General features: G+C 34.5%; 1 non-coding gene across 1 annotated transcript; it reads right to left on the reverse strand.

Moving 5' to 3' along the window:
* Nucleotides 1–21,144: 21,144 nt before the first annotated feature.
* On the reverse strand, nt 21,145–21,251 carry LOC128282800 (small nucleolar RNA R71). The gene has a single exon (XR_008273153.1). It is a non-coding gene; the product is annotated as a small nucleolar RNA R71 (small nucleolar RNA).
* Between the last annotated feature and the right edge of the window lie 275 nt (nt 21,252–21,526).

Genomic DNA, 21,526 nt, shown 5'->3' on the forward strand with positions numbered 1-21,526 from the left:
TGGTAGTTTGCTTCTATATTGATGTTCATGAGTTCTTCTTGATTCTACCCTAACTCATGAAGCATATTTTGATTTTTGGTTGTGTTGTGAGCATTCGGTCATGAATTAAAATGAAGGAAATGGTTGTTATTTCATGTCCTTTTGATGAAAAATGGAAGATAGGTGAAGTTGAGCCAAGCAAATGAGCATGCATGTGCCTTAGATGCTAAGGGAAAAATCGGCTAACATGTTGTGCTTTAAAATGATAAAATGAAGATTATGCTTAAGTAAAATTATAGATATGTGATGATTGATTGGTGATATGCATGTTTAAATAACATGCATGCAAGGTATGTGTGAAAGAGTGATTTGGTAATAAATCTGTTTGGGACAGCAGCAGTAGCGTGACTTTGAAACTTCACCATAAATTCTGGGAGATGCGTTAGAAGCTGAATAAATTATTTAATTAAAGCTTAATGAGTCTAGTTTCTTATAAAACAAACCGTGTAAGCAAAAGAATTTCCGATAATGAGATATTTGAAGTGATGTGGGACAGGGTCAGAATGACTTCTAGATCCTCTGTTCTGTCTTTATAAAATCATTATAAATTGTAAAAAAATGTTCATAAGATGAAATTTATATTCTTAGACTCCTTAATGAGTCTAGTTTCAAATGAAATAAACGAGAACATATTTTGAATTCTATATGATGAGAAATTTGATTCGTAGTGAGGAGTGGTCAGATTAGTCAAACAGTGAAACAGGGGAAACTTTAAGAAAAATCTGGTATTGATTGGCCAAACCAAAAATTCTGAAAATTTTATGGATGAAAGATATATGAGTCTATCTTCAGGTAAAATTAACGGCACTTGATTCGGAGTTTCGTAGTTCCATTTATAAATGATTTAGTGACTGTTGCTCAGGAAGACAGCTTGCAATGAAATTATGATTATGTGGTAAACATTGACAAAAATTTGTTAATGAGTTGCTTATTGATTTCTTATAAGCTTACTATGATCAGTAGGTGTGAAATTCAAATATATATATATGTATATATTATATTTTGAAAGTGATGCTCGAATAGTCGAATAATGACTAGTTTAAAATCTTTGAATTTAAGCTCAAGAGCACGAGAGGGCAAAATTCGGATAAGGGAAAAGAAAGTAATCGAATAGCCGTTGTAATCGTTCGGCAACATTCAAGGTAAGTTCTTAAGTGTTTAAGCTTGATTCCTTTTTATATGCCCAAGAGTTAAATTAATATGGAAAAGGGAATGTAAATTTTATTTAGTTAATGTGCCAAATATGTAATGATTTAAGGCTATAAGCCGATTATGGCTATTATGCTTAAGTTGAATTGGATTTGGAAATTTGATGCACTAAATAAGTGTTACAATGAATAAACTGTGCCGTATATGTGCTGGTGGAGACATCACGATTTGTGATTATTAAATACCTAAAGGAAACCATTATGTGTATAAAATTATTATTATTAGTCCTTTGTGGTAGCCGAATATGGCTTGGCACTAAAGTGATTAAATGTGAACTTCGATGAGGTAAACTATTAAAAGTGTGGTGCTATAAGACTATGGGCTAATACGATATGTGGATTCGTTCCGTAAAGTAAATTATTAAGGTATGTGAGATGTACTTATGCATGTTAAATCGATTGGAATTGAATCATGAATGTGAATTGCGAAGCATAGGTAAAAAATGCCTATGACATATATGTGAGTAAGGGTAAAACCATCGTAAATTATCGATAAGGATGGGCTATGTGCGGAACCATCTTATAATTGCTAATTTGAAAGGTTGTGTGTGAATCAGTGAGCAATATGTTATATTAGATGAATCGTGACCTTTTGGTTCTACTTGAATTAAGTTGTGCGATAAATAATTTATGTATATGGCTTATAGTCGAATGGTCACTATGGGTTAAGTTTGAATGGTGAAATGGATATGTGATATTTATGAATGACTTTTGAACCGAAAGGTAAATGATGGTGTTCATATGGAGCTTATACCCGAATGTTGCAAATGACTACGAATGTGATATGTTGAATGAGATGTATTAATATATGATTAAATATGCATGATATTTGATGTGTATTCTGGTTAAATCCTGCAGGCTTCGTCTTTGGTATTATATCCGGATAAATCCTACGAGCCTAGTCTTTGGTATTATATTCGACCTTCGTGCCTAGCGAGCTTAGTGCCTGTGATGTGTATTTGGGGCTTCGTGCCTAGCGTGCCGTGCCGATGATGTGTATTCGACCTTCGTGCCTAGCGAGCTTCGTGCTTGTGATGTGTATTCGACCTTCGTGCCTAGCAGCCGTAATGCTGGTGAAATGATATGTTATGTGAATTCGGTGTTCCTTGTAAGATAAGGGTTTTGCTGAATGTTAAAGATGAAATGATAGTGTATTGTATCATGCTTATATGGCCTAATGGCAGGTCTAACATGTTGGTAAAAATGCAATATGCTTTTATAATCGAATGATAAGTTTCAAATGAACGTGAGTGAAATGTTATGCATAAGCTATCAAATGCTAAGTGTGATAAGAATGCTGAAAGTGCATTATGTGTTTGTGTGTATTCGGCCAGATGGCAATATACCTAGAATATGACCACTTAAGAAATTGAATAATCGAAGTATAATTGCGTTTATTTGTTTGCATTGCTTAAGACTTACTAAGCTTATGAAAGCTTACTCCGTTATTACATTCCTCTGTTTTATAGATTGTTGACTTCGGTTACCTGCTTGGGTTGGAGTTCACCGGAGATATTATCACACTGTCGAGCTCACGCTATTGGTGTAAGTAAATCCTAGTATTTTGAGTCTATGGCATGTATAGGGTTTTAATGTTGAGTATGTGATATTATAATTTAGCCAAAGGTGTTGGCTAGTGATGTTTTGGGCTTCGTAAGCCCATATATGGGACAGATTGCATGTGAAAAGAAAAGTTTTAAATTGATTGAAATTTTTTGGCACTGTTTTTGTGTGATTGATTGAGTTTAAGTCGGGCAACACCTCGAACCTTGTTCCGGCGAGGGATACGGGCGAGGGGTGTTACATTTAGTGGCATCAGAGCTATGGTTTAGTCGGTTCTCGGACTAACATAGCTAGTATAAGAGTCTAGATGTACATGCCATAAGTAAAGCGTGACAGTGTGATATTTCCAGGCTCTTATAAATTGTTTTGCTCAGGTAATGATGTGTTCCAACCGAGCTATTATTAATTGATCCGAAAATGCTATTGAACTGATTGTGATATATTTGTGATATGACGGAATTGAAAGGGAATGAGTACGATCGTTCACTAATGAATTGACGGAAAAGATCATGGTTGGACCATGGCAATACATGAGACAGATGAACTAGTGTAAGACCCGTCGGGGACGTGGCATCAGCTCGACTTATGCTAAGTGTAAGACCTATCTGGGATAGGCATCGGCACAGCCTAGTGAGTGCTAGTGTAAGACCTATCGGGAATAGGCATCAGCACGGGCAGAGCAGAACTAGTATAAGACCATAGTTGGACTATGGCATCAAGTAAGTGATGTACTCAAAACCGTAAGACGTTTTCTGATTTGATAAATATGGACAAGTGATCAATACTAAATGTGGAAACTTGATAAGACATTATTGGTAATTTGAGTAAGAGAAATGAAAGTGTGAATTGTGATAAATTCACTTATGTTTTTCTAATATTCACTTGAAATAAAGTTGCGTGTATTACTGAGATATGTGAAATTGTATCTCAGAATTTAATTGGAAATTTAAAATGTTTGAATCAATGTGCGTAATATTATGATGAGTGATAAAGTTATCTGTGTATACAAATATGAAAGTTCCATTCGAGGCTTAACAACCCCACCCCCTTATCAGTGTTATTATTATAAGATTTCATTGTAGTATGATCGGAATAAATTCAAGGATAAATTCATACGATGTTATTCTTCTGTTTCTATTGAATGGTATTCCATCTTATAAAAGTATATGAGATGTGATAGTTCAAAACGAGTTCAGAGTAACAGTTATTTGATTTTGGATATCTGGACATATAAGATTTCTGTTAATGTTATTATTGTTCTGATATGGAATAAGTATACAGATGGATTAATGGTTATGTAAAGGATCTTCATATGAACTCTAATTGTGAAATGTTTGTTTATCTGGGTTGTAATAGATTATACAAGTATATGGAATAAAAGAAATCAGTGGTATTATAGAAGTGGTTGTGAGATAGAATTTCTATCCAAATTGAATAAAAAATTTTATTATTTTCTAAGAGAGAAATATTATTGGATTATGATTTATCATTTGACGAGAAAAGATCGGTAAGATGGGGTTTGCATGTGCAAGGTTTTATTTGATGAAGTGACTAAAGTATCTATGATGTGATCTGTTGGTGTAGACCAAAGTTTCGGATTTTTTGGTAGAAAGAGATACATGTGAAGAATGGAAAATTGTGACTCCGAGAATTTTGCTAAAACGTTTTTAGAGTGGAAACTATTTCTTTTGGTAAGATTTTCGGGGACGAAAATTCCTAAGGGGGGGAGAGTTGTGACAGCCCTAATTTGGCCCTAGTCGGAAAGTGGTTTCGGGATCACAAAACCGAGTCCCAAAAATAATCAAATGTTATATTATGTGCTTATTTCATGTGAAAGTGCATGTGTGAAAATCACATGCTTTGATTCTGCCATTTGTGAGTGAAATTTATGAAATACGACCTATGTGAAAATTTTTGAAAATGCTATAGGCTAATATGTAGTGGCCTAATAAATAGTAGTGCAAAATAGGAGGATTTGCATGTCAAACTCCCCATTTTATGTGTAGTAGCCGGCCATGGTGTTAATGGTAGACAACATGTGCAAATTTTTTTATTGAAGTTATGGCATAAGTATGGCACAAATAATATATGTTATTTTGTGTCATAAAATGTTTAGTAATAGAATAACAAAAAGGAAGAAAAGGAAGGTTTTTGTTCATTCTTGTTCATGAAAGCTGAAAATAGAAGAGAAAGGAGAGGAAAAGAGCTCTTGAATGTTCGGTCACTTGGGGAAGAAAAATCCAAGGTAAGTTCTTGGTAGTTTGCTTCTATCTTGATGTTCATGAATTCTTCTTGATTCTACCCTAACTCATGAAGCATATTTTGATTTTTGGTTGTGTTGTGAGCATTCGGTCATGAATTAAAATGAAGGAAATGGTTGTTATTTCATGTCCTTTTGATGAAAAATGGAAGATAGGTGAAGTTGAGCCAAGCAAATGAGCATGCATGTGCCTTAGATGCTAAGGGAAAAATCGGCTAACATGTTGTGCTTTAAAATGATGAAATGAAGATTATGCTTAAGTAAAATTATAGATATGTGATGATTGATTGGTGATATGCATGTTTAAATAACATGCATGCAAGGTATGTGTGAAAGAGTGATTTGGTAATAAATCTGTTTGGGACAGTAGCAGTAACGTGATTTTGAAAAATCACCATAAATTCTGGGAGATGCATTAGAAGCTGAATAAATTATTTAATTAAATCTTAATGAGTCTAGTTTCTTATAAAACAAACAGTGTAAGCAAAAGAATTTCCGATAATGAGATATTTGAAGTGATGTGGGACAGGGTCAGAATGACTTCTAGATCCTCTGTTCTGTCTTTATAAAATCATTATAAATTGTAAAAAAATGTTCATAAGATGAAATTTATATTCTTAGACTCCTTAATGAGTCTAGTTTCAAATGAAATAAACGAGAACATATTTTGAATTCTGTATGATGAGAAATTTGATTCGTAGTGAGGAGTGGTCAGATTAGTCAAATAGTGAAACAGGGGAAACTTTAAGAAAAATCCTGTATTGATTGGCCAAACCAAAAATTCTGAAAATTTTATGGATGAAAGATATATGAGTCTATCTTCAGGGAAAATTAACAGCACTTGATTCGGAGTTTCGTACCTCCATTTATAAATGATTTAGTGACTATTGCTCAGGAAGACAGCTTGCAATGAAATTATGATTATGTGGTAAACATTGACAAAAATCTGTTAATGAGTTGCTTATTGATTTCTTATAAGCTTACTATGATCAGTAGGTGTGAAAGTCGAATATATATATATATATGTATATATTATATTTTGAAAGTGATGCTCGAATAGTCGAATAATGACTAGTTTAAAATCTTTGAATTTAAGCTCAGGGCAAAATTCGGATAAGGGAAAAGAGAAAGTAATCGAATAGCCGTTGTAATCGTTCAGCAACATTCAGGGTAAGTTCTTAAGTGTTTAAGCTTGATTCCTTTTTATATGCCCAAGAGTTAAATTAATATGGAAAAGGGAATGTAAATTTTATTTAGTTAATGTGCCGAATATGTAATGATTTAAGGCTATAAGCCGATTATGGCTATTATGCTTAAGTTGAATTGGATTTGGAAATTTGATGCACTAAATGAGTGTTACAATGAATAAACTGTGGCGTATATGTGCTAGTGGAGATATCACGATTTGTGATTATTAAATACCTAAAGGAAACCATGATGTGTATAAAATTATTATTATTAGTCCTTTGTGGTAGCCGAATATGGCTTGGCACTAAAGTGATTAAATGTGAACTTTGATAAGGTAAACTATTAAAAGTGTGGTGCTATAAGACTATGGGCTAATACGATATGTGGATTCGTTTCGTAAAGTAAATTATTAAGGTATGTGAGATGTACTTATGCATGTTAAACCGATTGGAATTAAATCATGAATGTGAATTGCGAAGCATAGGTAAAAAATGCCTATGACATATATGTGAGTAAGGGTAAAACCATCGTAAATTATCAATAAGGATGGGCTATGTGCGGAACAATCTTATAATTGCTAATTTGAAAGGTTGTGTGTGAATTAGTGAGCAATATGTATATATTAGATGAATTGTGATCTTTTGGTTCTACTTGAATTAAGTTGTGCGATAAATAATTTATGTATATGACTTATAGTCGAATGGTCACTATGGGTTAAGTTTGAATGGTGAAATGGATATGTGATATTTATGAATGACTTTTGAACCGAAATGTAAACGATGGTGTTCATATGGAGCTTATACCCGAATGTTGCAAATGACTACGAATGTGATATGTTGAATGAGATGTATTAATATATGATTAAATATGCATGATATTTGATGTGTATTCGGGTTAAATCCTGCAGGCTTCGTGCTGGTATTATATCCGGGATAAATCCTGCAGCCTAGTCTTTGGTATTATATTCGCCTTCGTTAAATAATGAGCTTAGTGCTTGGTGATGTGTATTCGGGCTTCGTGCCTAGCGTGCTTCGTGCCGATGATGTGTATTCGCCTTCGTGCCTAGCGAGCTTCGTCTTGATGATGTGTATTTGGGCCTTCGTGCCTAGCAGACGTAATGCCGGTGAAATGATATGTTATGTGAATTCGGTGTTCCTTGTAAGATAAGGGTTTTGCTGAATGTTAAAGATGAAATGATAGTGTATTGTATCATGCTTATATGGCCTAATGGCAAGTATAACATGTTGGTAAAAATGCAATATGCTTTTATAATCGAATGATAAGTTTGAAATGAACGTGAGTGAAATGTTATGCATAGGCTATCAAATGCTAAGTGTGATAAGAATGCTGAACGTGCATTATGTGTTTGTGTGTATTCGGCCAGATGGCAATATACCTAGAATATGGCCACTTAAGAAATTGAATAATCGAAGTATAATTGTGTTTATTTGTTTGCATTGCTTAAGACTTACTAAGCTTATGAAAGCTTACTCCCTTGTTACATTCCTCTGATTTATAGATTGTTGACTTCGGTTACCTACTCGAGTTGGAGTTTGCCGGAGCTATTATCACATTGTCGAGCTCATGTTATTGGTGTAAGTAAATCCTAGTATTTTGAGTCTATGGCATGTATAGGGTTTTAATGTTGAGTATGTGATATTATAATTTAGCCAAAGGTGTTGGCTAGTGATGTTTTGGGCCTCTTAAGCCCATATATGGGACAGATTGCATGTGAAAAGAAAAGTTTTAAATTGATTGAAATTTTTCGGCACTATTTTTGTGTGATTGACTGAGTTTAAGTCGGGCAACACCTCGAACCCTGTTCCGACGAGGGATACGGGCGAAGGGTGTTACATTTTTCATCTATCATGTAATGCCAATGAGAAGCTATCATCTACCCATGTCTTGGGCTATGAATTCTAGTATTGTGAATGATGCTACATATTGCAGAAGTTATATACCCAACGCACCAGCTTTCGGTTCTTTATCTTTTTGAACTCAAGCTTTTACTTACATCAAACTATATGAGTCACGCATACATAGTCCATCATCCATTCAAGATTAAGGTATGTCACATTATAAACATCACAAGTGAATAAATCATAAATGAATTTAGGATCTATTCTACTTGGGTCATGTTTGATGTACTCACTCCAGTCAATCACATTTATGTTTCTATCTTTTAGGAGTCATTTGCTCCGATTGTCATATCCCAAAATCAAGGTTAGTAGGAAAATGGGTTAATGAACCGAAAGTGTCACACCCAAAATTTTTTTTAGATGACCTTAGCATATTTGTCAATATATAATTATCAAGTATAGTGATTGAGTAATGGTGGAGCTATCCTTGATGATCTGAGTTCGAATCTCTTCCCTCTTATTAATTTCTATTTGGTGCAAATTTGCTTCAACCCTTATCAAAGGACACATCATGTTTTTTAAAAAAATGTTGTAGGAGTGTTAACAAGTAAGTGAGTTAGTCTAATGGTTAAGAGCTTAATTAGTTTCCTAAAGGTCTTATGTTCAATTCTGCACATTTTCATGTTTTTTATTTAATTTTTGGATCATAAAATCCATGGTCAACACCTCATTTTCATCTACCCTATAGTTTCCATATAAGAAAAAAAAATTATTTCCTCATTTAGCTAGTCAACTGTAACAACCTGTTTTTTAGGAGTGTCGAAAACAGTGGCTTTGGGACCACAATTCTGATGAGTGATGTGACGGGCTAAACCCATAAGGAATATGATGAAAAATCTATCATTTACTTCCAATCTAAAACCATAAGTCATTTCCTAAAAATCATGTTATCATTAAAAATGATAGCAAATTTGTTAGCTAAAAATCATGCATGGAAATCGCAGTTTAAATCGAAATCAAAACCCAAACTTAACGGAAGTAGAAAAACAAAACTTAAACCACAGTTCATGAACTTTATTTATAGTTTGAATAAAATCAGTTTCATGAATCTTATGAAAAACTTTACTAAATCAAACCGAAAACAAAACCCTAAGACCTCCTATTGGCAAGTCTAGAACATAATCATGTGGGTTACTTGAAAGGGAATAAAACTAATGGAGTGAGCCACAAAGCTCAGTATGAGTCTAAACAAATGAATGAAGGCAATTAAAAAACAATGCAATAGAGGTAAAATAAATAAACAGAGTTGAACAATAATTTTGGAATTACAATTAATTTAATCATAACATTAATAGAAGTCATAACAGTTTGACGTATCACATTATCATATCTAATAATGAATATACAAAATGTAATCATGCGAATTTGCTCTCACACTTGCATTGCCGAGCTCATTTCAAAATCGGACAGTTATAAGTAAAGTACTTACTAAAAAATAGAATAAATGCAATTCGTACACGCATGTACAAGTCCCAATATCAACCTATCCAATCTCTACACACCATCTTAAACTGATTGTATCACACCAAAAATAAGGTATACTAAACCCTTCTGCTCTCTAACACCATTATCGAGTTACAATGGATCCATCCAAGCAATTCACACCTTAAAGAGGATATTTGCCTTGTTATTATAATACAGTCAAGTTGCTAATGAAATTATAAAGCAGTTTAACTACTGAATCAAACTTCTTTCACTTCAAAATCAAATCCCAATTCCAAATGCAGATACAAACCATATCAAAATGCACACGGATTTACAAAATTGACTTACTCGTATACAGTTTTCAAACTACAGAACAATGGTAAAAATTTTCCATATATCGCCTCATAGAAACACTTAAGCAAAAAATATAATTTAATCTTATAAGCATACATAAATAAATCAATTCGAGCTGTAATGGTGTTCCAAACAAGTCTATAGATTCTTAAACATGCAAAAATTCAAACAAGGACTAAAACAAATCAACATGCAAAAATCGGGTCAAGAATGAAAAAATAGAGCCACACGGTCATGTGGCCAAGCCGTGTGGGAGGGTTCAAACCGTGTGACAGGGGTACACAGCTGTGTGACTGAGGGACATGGTTGAATGGCTGAGAGACACACCCATGTTATTGAGTTAAATGGTCATGCGGGTAGACCGTGTAACTCTCTAAACCTTTGTATTAAAATTTCATAATTTAAGAGCAGGGGAGACACAACCGTATGGCTAGATAACACACCCGTGTGACAGAGGCACATAACTATGTGACTGAATGACATGTCCATTGGTGATAGACAAATATTTCCATACAGGGGTCACATGGCCGTGTTTCCAACCTGTGTGACACACCCCAGGCCGTTTGACTTGCAAATTAGCAAGTATATTACCTAATATCTAAGCGCCACATGGTCGTGTGAACCACTTGTGTCCAACACACAGCCGTGTGGTTTGTAAACCACCCTAAAATTGATTGAAAGTCATGAAATTTCTCATCAATCTGACCCCTAGCTACATTAGTTTCAGAAACACACCTGATTATGCGATTCCAAAGCACAAAAAAATGATCAAGGCACCTCCCCAAACAAATCTGAACCTTAGGTACACAACGTACGAAACCCATAAGGAAGTTGACCATATCTTATAAAAGAAACGAAGAAAACAAAACATAAAAGAAATCCAAAACAACACTTACCTGATTCAAAACCTTAATGGGTAAAAATAAGGATGAACGAGTGAGACTAAAGGGTCAACAACAGATTGCTAGAACTTTGATTAAAGTAAGAGTGGTAAAAAAAACAAAATCAATAAAGAATGAAAATGGTGGCCAAGAAGAAAGCTCAATGAAATAGAACGTCAAAAATCAAAAATCAGGAGAGAGAGACTGATGCGAGAGAATAATGAGGGAACGTGAGAGGAATTTTAGATTTTTGCTATTTTTTCTCAAAATTCAAAATATGATAAAAATAATTTAAATAATATTTAACAGAAACCAATCAGAGTTTTTAAAAGTTTGGAACCAAAACAAAATATTTCCCTGCTAGGCATAATGAGGATTCAGACACAGGACGCAAGGGTAAGCTAATAAACACCTTACCAGTGAACCAGCAAACTCATTCTTCTTCCTAAAACACAACAACTAACTTAACAACCCAGCCAAAACACTGAACTAACCAATAGACCTAAATACTTTTAGCCTTAATTTCGGGATGTTACAACTCAACCCTCCTTAAAGAAATTTTGTCCCCAAAATTTCCCACAAACATAACAGTTGCTAAACCACATTTTTTTACCACGCTTTTGCTGTGTACGCTAATCTCAAATGCATTATCAAACAAATACCTAACCCTACACTTACAGATCGAACTTACTAACACGCGAACACTACACTAACAACTAAAAGCCAACCATATCGAAAGCAGTACAACACACAAAACAAAATATCCTATATTAATACCTATCTCGATGTTGGCTCTAGATCCCCGATCACGAGTCTTCTTCGAGATTACCTCTGAGTAGGTGGTTGATGAGGGCAATCTTTAAGTCTATGCTTTGTGGAGCCACAACAGAAACACGCTCCAGACTTCTTCCGACACTTGCCTGGATGGCGCTTACTACAGAACCCACATACTGAATAATTTATGCCATTACCAAAAAACCCTCGTATCATCTTTTTGAAATCTGGCCCACTTTGTAGAGCTCAACTCCAAACTGGAGGAACTAGGACCTCTCTTATTACAGGCCATACCATGACCCTTACACTCACACTCTGCATAGTAACCTTTTTACTCCACCTTGGATGTCTCTAGCATGGTCTTGAAGACCCTCTCCAAGACCTCCAACACTGACAGAGTTAACATGTCAACACTAGTCTCTAAATTACCGCCACTATCAGCTGGCGTAACTTCCTTCGCATGAGCAAACACAAGCCCTGAAGAAACATATTATTCTTCTAGAGTCCCATTAGGTTAATCTTCTCGATTTTGCTTACCATCAGATTCCATTGCAGTTCCCCAGTCTAAATTCATAAGGTATCTATAATTTCAAACACAATACTAACAATTATTTAAAATCCTTACAATTCTAACCTTACAGTATCAAAGTTCATACGGACCAGCACCAGTCTCAAACACTTGTTTGGGAAACACAATTTCAAAACACTATGATATGTTTTTACCAAAAACTCTTTTTAAACCCATGCATGCAGACACGTTAAAAAAAGAGGTCAAGTTCTTGCAAACTTAGATCTAATACCAGTAAATGTAACACCCCAAACTCAACCCAGAAGTTATGACTGAATTCTGGAGGTTACATTGGCCACCGGAATGGCTCTAAATCAAATACCGGTACAACTTGTTGAAAAATCATTCAAAGATCCATATTTGATCATTCTTGACAGAAACCATACTTGAGCTTTGTTTATAACTTTGCAAGTAAATAAATAAATTTTTTACCACTTAAGGTTAGTTTAAAACCAAAATCCAATTTATTCATAATAATCTTGAAAACAAGTCATGTTAATAATTTCATTAATTGAGTTTCAAGAAAAACAGTAATGCGACGGGAAATGATAGCAAATTGATTAGCTAAAAACCATGCATGGAAGTTGCAGTTTAAATTGAAACCAAAACCCAAACTTAGCGAAAGTCCAAAAACGAAAATTAAACCACAGTTCATAAACTTTATTTACAGTTCAAATAAAATTAGTTTCATGAATATTATGAAAAGCTTTACAAAATCAAACCGAAAATGAAACCCCAAGACCTCTGATTGTCGAGTTTGAAACCTAATCACGTGGGTTACCTGAAAGGGAAAAAAACTAATAGAGTGAGCCACAAAGCTTAGTTGAGTCTAAACAAATGAAAGAAGCAATGACGAAACAACACAGTAGAGGCAAAAAAAATAAAACAGAGTCAAACAGTTCATTTGGAATTACAATTAACTTAATCATAACATTAATAGAAGTCATAACAATTTGACGTATCACAGTATCATATCTCATAATGAATATACAAAATGTAATCACGTGAAGTTGCTCTTACACTTGCAATTATCGGCTCATTTCAAAATTAGACAGTTATAAGTAAAATACTTACTCAAAAATAGAACAAATGTAATTGATACACGCATGTACTAGTCCCAATATCAACCTATCAACCTCTACACACCATCTTCAACCAATAGTATCACACCAAAAATAGGGTGTACTAAACCCTTCTGTCCCCTACACACCACTATCAGGTTATGGTAGACCTATGACCATGAAGAGGATATTTGCTCGTTTTTATCATGCAGTCAAGCTACTAATGAAATTATAATGCAGTTTAACTGCCGAATCAAACTTCCTTCACTTCAAAATCGAATTGCAATCCAAAATGCAGATGCAAACCATATCAAAATACACACATATTTACAAAATCAACTTACTCAATTTTATTTTCCATATTAAATAACCATATATGCAAATCAGTCTAATTTAACTGAAACAAAATCGAACTTACTCGTATACAGTTTCCAAACTACAGAACAATGGTAATAATTTCCATATATCGCCTTATATAAACAGTTAAGCAAAAAATATAATTTAATCTTATAAGCATACATACATAAATCAATTCAAGTTGTAATGGTGTTCCAAGAACGTCTACAGAAACTTAAACATGAAAAAATTCAACCAGGGACGAAAAGAAATCAATTTGCAACAATCGGGTCAAAACTACAAAAACAAAGCCATACGACCATGTGGCCGGGCTGTGTGGGAGGGTCCAGACTGTGTGACAGTGTATGACTAAGGGACACAGTCCTGTGGCTAGATAACACGACCATGTGACTTAATTACAACCTCGTGCGTGATTGAAAAATATTTCCCTATAGGGGTCACACGACCATGTGGCCGGGCCGTGTGGGAGGGTCCAGACTGTGTGACAGTGTATGACTAAGGGACACAGTCCTATGGCTAGATAACAGGACCATGTGACTAGCCCGTGAGACACACCCCAGGCTGTGTGACTTACAAATTACCTAGTATCTAAGCGCCACATGCCTGTGTGGTTCGTAAACCACCCCATAATTAACTGAAAGTCATGAAATTACTCATCAATCCGATCCCTAATTGCATTATTTTTAGAAACACACCTGATTACGCGATTCCAAAACAAAAAAAAAAAAGAAAAAAAAAGATCAAGGCACCTCCCCAAACAAATTTGAAACTTAGTTACACAATGTACTAAACCTATAAGGAAATTGGCCATATCATATAAAACAAACGAAGAAAACACAATCTAAAAGAAGTCCAAAACAACACTTACCCGATTCGAAACCTTAATAGGCAAAAATAAAGATGAATGGATGAGACTAATGGGTCAACACCAGATTGCTAGAACTTCGATTAAAATAGTAGTAGTACAACAAGAACAAAATCAATAAAGAATGAAAATGGTAGCCAAGAAAAAAATTCAATGAAACAGAACATCAAAACTTAGAAATCGAGAGAGAGCGACTGATGTGAGAGAATAATGAGGGAACGTGAGAGGAGTTTTATATTTCTGCTATTTTTTCTCAAAATTCAAAATAGGATAAAATTAATTAAAACAATATTTAATAGAAACCAATCAGATTATCTAAAAAGTTTGAAACCAAAACAAAATATTTCCCCATTAGGCACAATAGAGGATTTGAACATAGGACCCAAGAGTAAGCTAATAAACACCTTACCATCGAACCAATATACTTATTCTACTTCCTAAAATGAAACAAATAACTTAAGAACCCAGTCGAAACACTAACCTAACTAATAGACCTAAATACTTCTAGCCCCAATTTCGGGATGTTACAAATTAGTCTGTAAAAATTATTTATTAATATTTATGAGTTGATTATATTATTCTAATAAATATTGGTTTGGTGAATTTTTTTAATTGAATAGTTATTAATGATCACGTGGTTTGTTCCTTAAGTCAAATGGTTTTAGAAAATGAGGCATTTAGACCTCATTTCTATATATCGAACCCATTAGTATTTTTATTAAATATTTACGAAGTGATTGAATAGGTGTATTGAAATTTGATATAGAAATTTTGATGAATTGATAGTTAATTAAAGAAAAGGACTAAATCGTAAAAATAAAAAATGTCAATCTCTATGAGTTTAAAAGTGAAAATTGATTATGAAACCATAGTTTATGAAATTTTAGTTATATTAAAATGTTAAAATAGTAATTAAATTAAATAATAACTTAAATAAAAGAAAAAAAAAGCCATTATCTTCATATTTTTCGTTAGAAACCGAAACTCCATAGCTAGATGAACTAAATATTCGGTGAATGTTGAATGCTCTTGCATGGTATGTAACAAACCTGATTTTGGGCTTAGTCAGAATAGTGGCTTCGGGACCACAAATCCAAGGGTGAGAAATTTTTTTTTATTATTTTGGTGTCATAATATGATTATATGATTGTAAGAGAAATTTGGTGAGTTAATTTTAGCGTTTGTGAGCTTAATTGCGAAAAAAGACCAAATTGCATAACGGGTAAAAGTTTTGTTTTATTAGTTAAAGGTGTAAAATTGCTGGAGAACCATAATTGGAGGGGTTTAAAGAGTAAATAGACCTTTTAGAAGCTAATGGCCGGCCACAGGGGACAAGAAAATCAAATGGTTAAATGGGTAGGTGACTTAATGTATAATAAAATATTACCCTAGTGACTAATCATCATCTTTTTCATTTTTCCTTTCTCTTCCACCAAAATTTTCAGTAAAAATGGGGTTTTTGGAAGCTTGAAATTTCAGCAACTTATCATCTTTGAAAGAAAGTGATTTTCATATCCATTGTTGATGATTTTTACATTTTTAGGACCCCTGTAGCATGAGCTTTCCATTGAGGGGACTATTTTGCAAAATGGTTGATAGTCTAGGGATTTGTCATGAAAGTATTTCTGATGTTTTTTGAGTTTTTATGGAAGAAAATGAAACTTGGTTGTGTAATAAACAACTTTTATGAAAGAAGTTTGCATGAAAACACCTAAAGAGGGCTATTTTGTAAAGTTGTAAAATAAGTTATAAATGTGTGAAATAATTTAAATTGTGAGTTGCTATAGTTATAAAAAGAATTCGGCTAGGCTTGGTAAAGGAGGAAATTCAATAAAAATCGATTTACGAGCCTAAGGAAAAAATCGTAATTTTTTAAAGTTTAAGGCCAAAATGTTCAATTTGCCAAAGTATGAATTTTGGAGTGTATTAATTATTATGATGATTAAATTAGTGAAATTTGTCATTTTAGATCAAGAAAGACGCAATCCGGGCCTAGACCGGAGGAAGACCAAGCTAGTTGAATAACTCGACTTAGTCACCTACTTTTGTATCCCAAGGAAAGTTGTACGTAAATAATGCAAATTAAATGTTATCATATATGATACAATTAGTTTGGCATGAATTGTTAAGTTGTGTTGGAAATGTAAATTACGAGAATTAATGTAATAAAGACTCTTAGTTGAACATTAGGAATAGATTTGGATATTCATCCCATGACACGGGGTGATATGTGTGCTAGTGTAAGACATGTCTAGGACATGCATTGGCCTCGAGATATACAAGCTAGTGTAAGACTTGTCTAGGATATGGTGTCAGCTTGTTGTGTGTCAGTGTAAGACCTGTCTGGGACATGGCATCGACATTGATAGATGAGAGCCAGTGTAAGACCTGTTTGGGACACGGCATCGGCCTCAATATATGAAAGTCAGTGTAAGACCTATCTAGGACATGGCATCGACTTTGATATGCTAGCCTGTGTAAGACCATGTCTCGGACATGGCGTTGGCATCTTATCCCATTTGGGGCTATTGAATACCCCGTAGTATTCCAAATGGTTTAACGGGAGATTAATGGTTGTATTGAAATGAGAGAAATTATGACCATGTGGTGAGTGGTACAGGTACCTAAACGGGAATTATGAAATACGAGCTTCATTTACGTTGTATGTTTAGTAAGGAAGGAAAGTGAGTAAGTTATGCTTATGACCATTTGTGTATGTTACATGAAGTATGAAATGTGAATTCAATCAACATTGTATACTTGGTGAGAGATGGATATGAACAAATAATATTTATGAATCCTCACTTTCGAGTGCAAAATTGAAGTATATTAGGAGTATGATCCCTTATGGTAACTTGAAGTTATTTCATTATTTACATGCGACTTATTAAGCTTTATTCTTACCTTTTTTCTTTTCTATTTCCTTGTAGCGCCGCCAAATTAGCCAGTGGATCAGATACCGTCAGGGGCCTCGTTTACACTATCATTTGAAGCTTGGTATAGTTAATTCTTTTTTTTTTTTTGAATATGGCACGTATAGGACTTTGTCTTTTGAGTTTTGTGTCTTTGTTATTTGGCCGAATGTGTTGGCTTGGGATGAAACCCTTCATTTTGTATAAGGCCACAAATTATGGCTAATATTTATCTATGATATGAAATTGATGATGTTTCATTGATGGACAAATTGCATGAATGAATAAATGCATGCTTGGATTGTTATAATGTAATAAGGGTTGTTTTTAATTATCATGTTGTGGTTGAATTGGCCTTATGATGGTGCATGGAATTGGTAATATTAATGTAGCATAAGTTAGTGCAAGTAAGGGTGGCAAAAAGGCTTGGTAGATAGCCCTATTTTTGTCCACACGAGTAGATGCACGGGTGTGTGTCTAGGCCATGTGCGACATACGGTCAACCTCATGGATGTGTTGTTCGGCCGTGTGTCCCCTGCACCTTGAATTTGCAAGTTACTATGCATAGTAGTAAACACACGGGCAGAGACACGACCGTGTGTCTCAGCCGTGTGGAGGACACGACCTCTGGCCACGGGCGTGTGCCTTGGCCATGTGCCCCTAATTTTTTGTTGACATTAGAAACAGAATGTCAAGGTTTTTACACACGGGCTGCGACACGGGCGTGTCATGGCCGTGTGAGGGACACGGGCTATAGACACAGGCGTGTGCTCGGTCATGTGAAAACCCCTGTAGGTTCAAATTTGGAATTAAATTCGCACTCGTTAGGGACACTGGCATGTCCCCTTGTGCTTAGGCAGTGTGAACCACACAGCCTTCAACATGGCCAGGTCAAAATGGCCACACGGGCATGTGCCCCTGTTTCAAGTGACATTTTTCAAAATTTTCAAAAGTGTTCAGATTAATCCCGAATCATTTCCAAAGTGTGATTTGGGCCTTGTAGGCCCATATTAAGGACTTCTAGAGTAAGAGTGAAAAGTCTTAAATTTGATCTAGTTTTTATGACTCGGAAATGATTGTATGCATGTGTTTAAGTCAAGTAATACCTTGCGCCCAGTCCTGGCCTCAGACTTGGGTAAGTGGAAACACAAAAAATTATATACTTTTTCATACCCATTTTTACTTAAAGTCATGCAAATTCGGTTAAATTCTTGTCGAAAAACAATTAAATTTTATAAAATAATTAAATTGTATTAAAAATATGAACATGGAGATTTAATTAATTTTACACTTAATTTTGATTAATTTTGACTATTTTTCGACAGATTTGGCAAATGGAGAAAATTGGCTCGGCTGACACTGCTGAAAGCACAAAATCGAAAAGTAATTTGAAGTATCGAGGCACATTAATTTCCAGCCTAAGGCGGTCCAAAAATGTGTTTTAATTCATAATTTAATTAATTTTAATTTACTCCCCATTTAATTAGGGTTAAATAAATTATTTTTAATTAATTATGGAGAAAGGGTCCAGTTGAACTGCACTGGTTGAACCATATTGAACGAACCGAACTAGCCACTAAATGGGCAGCCCAGAACCGTCCATAGGCTGACAAAAATCAGAATTTTAGCTGATTAAAAATGCTTGCAAAAAGGTCCTTGAAGAACTTTCAAAATGCATTCAAACCCCTCCTTTAATTGTGGCTTTATAAAATTGCCCCAAGCCTAAAATAGCAAAGTTGAAACTCTCAACTTTGCCAGGTGTGTGGTTGGCCAAGGGAGGTCTCTTAAGCTGATTCTTTTTTTCTATTTTTAGCTGCCATATTCAGCTATAAAATCCACCCCTTGCTGATCATTCAAAGCATCCCTTACTTCACATTATTCTCTCATTCCCTCTCTCACCTTTCTCTCATTTTTCCATCCCATTTCCCTCTTGTTCACGTGCCGATTTCTCCTATTGAGAGAGAGGCTTCCATCAGCCATTTTGGAGCAGCAATTAGGTGTTCATAAGCCACCTTGATAAGCCCCGGCCAACGAAGAACGAGGAACAGAGCAACTAGTCAAGCCACGGAGAAACACCGGATTTGCTTCTTGTTCCCTAACTCTTTAATTTTTGTTGCTGTTTTGACGAACATGTTTATGAATATTTATGCTATTGAAATGGTTATTTTAATCAATTCAGCTTAAATTATGTTTGTGTTGGGTGATTATATTCTGCCTTCTTGAATTGTTAAAATGATTTTTATGCTGTTATAGGCCTCGGTAAATTGCTTGGTTAAGTAAAATCATGCCTAAGTTATTCTTGCGTTACGACTGTGAGGTAACTAATGAATTAATTATTTAAACAGATTGAAATTGTAATTAATTGACACAGTACTTAATTAGTGCATGTTTATTCTTCTAAGGTAGCTGAAGGGTAAATTAGCAATGTATCTGGCAATATTATTGCCTTGCATAACTTGCAAGATTATTGTGATTAAATTGTTTCAAGGTAGGGATGCCTTGTTACTTCACAAAGTCTTTTATATGCTTATTAGATTTAATTAATCGTTTGAATTGACATAGGGATATGCAAGAGATTGGTTCAATTTAATGAGTATGTATGTGCAATAGCATGTTTTGCTTGCTAGAATCTGTTTAGTCTATTGAATTGACATAGAGATATGTCAAGAGATGAATGGATTTTTGTATGTAAATTTGTTCGTAAGTTAGCAAATTATCGGGTTGCTGTGAATTTATTCGTAACAATATAAACATGAGTTTAATAATTCTGAGATCAAGAAATATAATTAATCCAACACAAGTATGTTACATTGATTAAATCTTATTTGAAATCATGCACTAGAACTCTTTTGTTTTATTTAAATTAGAACTCTTTTGTTTTATTTAAATCATTTATTTCATTTTTAAATAATATTTGCCCATCTTCTAAAACAAAATTATTTTTACTTCACCAAAGTGTTTTACAATTAATTTCATAAACAATTCTTTTACAGTCCCTGTGGGTACGATAACTCGACATTTACATGTCACTTTATTACTTGTTCCGATTGTGTACACTTGCACATTTTTCCATCGTTCCAAGTTTTTGGCGCCGTTGCCAGGGACTGTTTTAAAAGACATTATTTGTGAAATTGTTAATTTTGCATTTTGGGGTCTATTTTTTTTTTCTCTTCTAAGTTTTAATTCCATTTTTTTTTGTGTTTGTTTTAGGAGTTATTGAGTATTTATCAAATCATGGACTTAATCCTCATAGACCTTGAAATCAAAAGGACTTTTTGATAAAGGAGAAGACAAGCGAACCAAAGAAGGACCGAAGATATGAATTTTGAAATTCCAAACCAAAATCTAGGAGGAACATTCGTTTATAATACTCACAATCCGATCATTGTTGCCAATGATAGAAACTGTGCCATTCAACAATATGCCATTCCTCTATTCAACGAGTTCAATCCAAGTATTAAAAGACCCAGAATCGAGGCACAACAATTCAAGCTGAAGCCGGTCATGTTCCAAATGTTGCAAATATGGGTCAATTTAGTGGGATTCCTACTGAAGATCCACATCTTCATCTTCGGCTATTCATGGAAGTGAGTGACTTATTTAAACTAGTCGAGGTGATTGAGGATGCCTTGAGACTGAGATTATTTCCATACTCCTTAAGAGATAGAGTACAAGCATGGTTGAACTCCCTACCGTCTAGTTCCATAACTACATGGCAAGAGTTGGTTGAACGTTTCTTAATGAAATATTTCCCTCTATCTTTAACTGCCAAGATCCAAAATGAAATCACTTCATTTCAGCAACTTGATGAATAATCTTTATATGAGGCATGGGAACGGTTTAAGGAGTTACTACAAAAGTGCCCTCATCACGACATTCCTTGCTACGTTCAAATAGAGACTTTCTATATTGGTCTTAATATTCATGCTAGAATGATGGTGGATGCTTCGGAAAATGGAACCCTTCTTTTTAAGTCTTATAATGATGCTTACGAGATTATTGAAAGAATTGCCAGCAATAACTATCAGTGGCCGACCAACTGAGCAGCCTCAAAAAGATGAGCAGCAGGAGTACATAAAGCGAACACACTTGCTTCTTTGGCAGCCCGGGTATCCTCTATGTCTTCTATGCTTAAGAACATAACTGTTAATA

The sequence above is a fragment of the Gossypium arboreum genome, chromosome 10 (genome assembly GCF_025698485.1).
Source record: "Gossypium arboreum isolate Shixiya-1 chromosome 10, ASM2569848v2, whole genome shotgun sequence".
NCBI classification, from domain to species: Eukaryota; Viridiplantae; Streptophyta; class Magnoliopsida; order Malvales; family Malvaceae; genus Gossypium; species Gossypium arboreum.